The 2,946-nt window shown below is 41.6% G+C and overlaps 1 long non-coding RNA gene across 1 annotated transcript; it reads left to right on the top strand.

Annotated features, from left to right (window-relative positions):
* Positions 1–687: 687 nt before the first annotated feature.
* Positions 688–2,691, top strand: LOC136789936 (uncharacterized). The gene is made up of 3 exons (XR_010828980.1): positions 688–1,019; positions 1,909–2,149; positions 2,533–2,691. It is a non-coding gene; the product is annotated as an uncharacterized lncRNA (long non-coding RNA).
* Positions 2,692–2,946: the final 255 nt, after the last annotated feature.

The raw sequence follows: 2,946 nt of genomic DNA, 5'->3' as shown, positions 1-2,946 counted from the left end.
ATTTTTTTTTCCTGTCTTAATAAAGTGTCTCTATCTCAACCCACAGGCTTCATTTTCCTGATTTTCTCCCCCATCCCAGAGAGGGAGGGGGGAGGATGAACGAATGGCTGTGTGGTGCTTAGCTGCTGGCTGGGTTAAACCACAACAACAGCAATGTAGTCATGTAACAAAATTAAAGCCAAAACTTTGAGCGCAGTCCTTGACCTGAATAATGAGTGAAGATGCAGATCCTGGCATTTATACATGATAGTTTACATGCAGCCAAAGTAAATACTGTAGTCAGAGGTCATGGGGCTAGATTTTGAAAAGTCCTGCATAAAGAAGAGACCTCAGAAAAGCAAATTTAAATAACATTAATGTCAAGAAAAGTAATTCTGATTGCTATATTCTTTCTCTGTCGTGACTAGACAGATGAAAATCTATGATAGCAATTTAGCCTTTAAGATCATTTTCTGTTTTCTTTTATTTATTTCTTTTATTTATTTTTATTTATTTTATTTTAACAGATTCTGTACTAGTTTCCCTCACAGAATGACTAACAGAAATATGACTCTTATGCACCTTTTGCAGTTAATTCACTAGGTCAACTCTAAGCCCTAAGCCCCTTGTCAGGTTATTTCTATTAGTGAGAAGGAGCAATTGACCTTAAAACATTGAAGCCAGGTAGATGAGCCTATTCCAGGTGGTCTCTTGGCTCCACCCTTGTTAAGTGAGATCTGCCAGGTGTGGATCATTTGACCGTTGCTATATAGGAAGCATGAGGAGTTGTAGGGAATTGCCTTCCATGGGGAGTTAGAGGCTTGGGTTGCCTAGTGTGTTTTTCTACCATGGTGAAGTGGACTCAGTGTTTCCCAGTAGGCTGCTTTTTCTTCTTCATGTTTTCTACCGTCTCTGTGAAATAGTTTTAGAGACTCTATGAGCTAGTTACGTTGGTGGTGCCTTCTCAGCACAGTAAAACCCTGGTGGTACTACTTCACTGTGAAGTAGTTTGGAAGTGACTCAAGTTCAGAAGCTGGCAGGTAAGTGTTCCTGGGTTCTACAGTTGTTTAATGTTGAGGAGTTTGAGTACTTCCTTCACCTTGTCTGTTTTCAGTAAAGTTACTTATGTGGATTCTAAGCTTCCTTCCCAGCCCTAACAAGCAAAACAAAAGAAAAAAAAGAAAGTCTCAGAAGCTCAAGTGCATACAGGTAAGCCTGGCTTCGAAGAATGCTCTTAAGTGTTTGTTAAGATTGAACAACAAGCTGTGTGACAAAGGTGCCTTACTGTGAATTCAAATTTCACCTTGTGGTGAGTAGAAACAGATTTGGGTAGATTCTGGTGGCATTATCATTACTCTTGCTAAGTGGCAGTTGTGAGAATGTGCTGTTCATAAAAGAAATGCTGTTTTCACAATACGCAAGTCAAAAGCCATTAAAATGCTAGAAGTCATAGTTTCAAGGAGATAACTTGAAAGAAAGAAAACATTTTTGGCCATCTCCCCCGACCCCTCCATAGACTGGCTCCCTGAGGAAAAAGCGTGAAAGGTGTAATTGTTAATAGTTTCTGAGGTAGGGTCAGGGGAAGATGTCTTTTCCTGCTTGCTCACTCTCCCTTTCTCCTCCTCCAGGCAAGCTATGGTAGCTTTCCAGAACTCTGACTATCCTTGGGATGTTCAGACCAGCATGTTCTTATCGCTGTGTCTCCTAAATGCACTTCAGGCTTTGTCTAAGGTGAAACAAATACTTAAGAGTCTCATCTAGAGATCTGTGCTGAGGCAGGCGAGTTACGCATGGCAGGGAGAGTGGAGGATATGGGCAGGCATCTAGAGCAGGGGGCACCTCCCCTGGAAAGGCCATGAGGAGCCCACAGTGGATGAACTGGCTAAACAAGTCTGGCAGTACAAAGAAAGTCTCTCCTCTTCCCTACAGGCCTGCGTCTCGGCTGTGGAGATACACTCTGAGGAGGTCCACCAACCTAAAGAGAATTGATCTTCCTCCCCACATATACAAAGCAGTGTCTCAGTTATCGGGGATAAGGGTCCTACTGCACAAGGAAGATGATGGATTGGGTACACAGCCTGTGCCACCCCGTGATTTGACCTATGTGAGTGACCATGGAGAGGACATGAGAAAATAGGATGGAAAATCTACCTCGACACTAGAGGCAAGGGTACGTGAGTTGGAAGGAAAAACCTAGATCTGGTCCCCAGGAACATGAGTCAACAGAGCAGTCAACCATTCCGTTAGCTTTGGAGATGCTGAAATGTTCCCTGGCTTAAAGGGAACCTGTTCCCAGCCTGTCTCTAGAAATAGTGGTATAGAAATGGTGTAAAGCACTTATAAGTCATTGCGGATTGTGGTTGTTGTCAATTGCCATGTAAATCAAGGCCATGCAAGTACCTTCTACTGTTTCATCTTTCTCTACTGTTTCATCTTTCCTTTCATTTGTAGTCTGTGTAGTCTGGTTACTACTGAATATTACATATTTGGTGAAATGTCCTAAAAAAAATTACTTCTTGATTTTTAACAACTTCTTTTTATTTTTTCCTCTAGGTCTGCCAGTAGCTGACAAGGTAGAAAGATGTGCTTTTCTTCATTCCTGTGAAGTTAGAGGCAGTGCCAGTTTAAACTGTGACTGAGGCTTTGCAGTGGAGCAAGTCTATCTTAGTACTTCAAATTCAGTGATGCAACCTGAGTTTACAATAGTTAACTTTCAAGGATTCAACCGATTTAAAGCTTTTGGACAATGACAGTTATTTGAAAACATTCCTACAGGTTTATTTTCTTCATTTACAGTTGCTTGCTCTCTCCATCTCATTCAGAGCAGTCAGGACTGGTTTGTTTCTGTCTTCTCTGGAAATTTGCACTAGGAACCATTGTTAGAATCAGAGTCCTGACCTAAGAGTATGATGAAAAATGTTGCACTCCCAGTTGGAAACTGGAGAGGAAAATGTTCATGTATATGTA

This window comes from Anser cygnoides, chromosome 2, assembly GCF_040182565.1.
Source record: "Anser cygnoides isolate HZ-2024a breed goose chromosome 2, Taihu_goose_T2T_genome, whole genome shotgun sequence".
NCBI classification, from domain to species: Eukaryota; Metazoa; Chordata; class Aves; order Anseriformes; family Anatidae; genus Anser; species Anser cygnoides.
The sequence above is the reverse complement of the archived record's forward strand: the minus strand, read 5'-3'. Positions and strand labels throughout refer to the sequence as shown.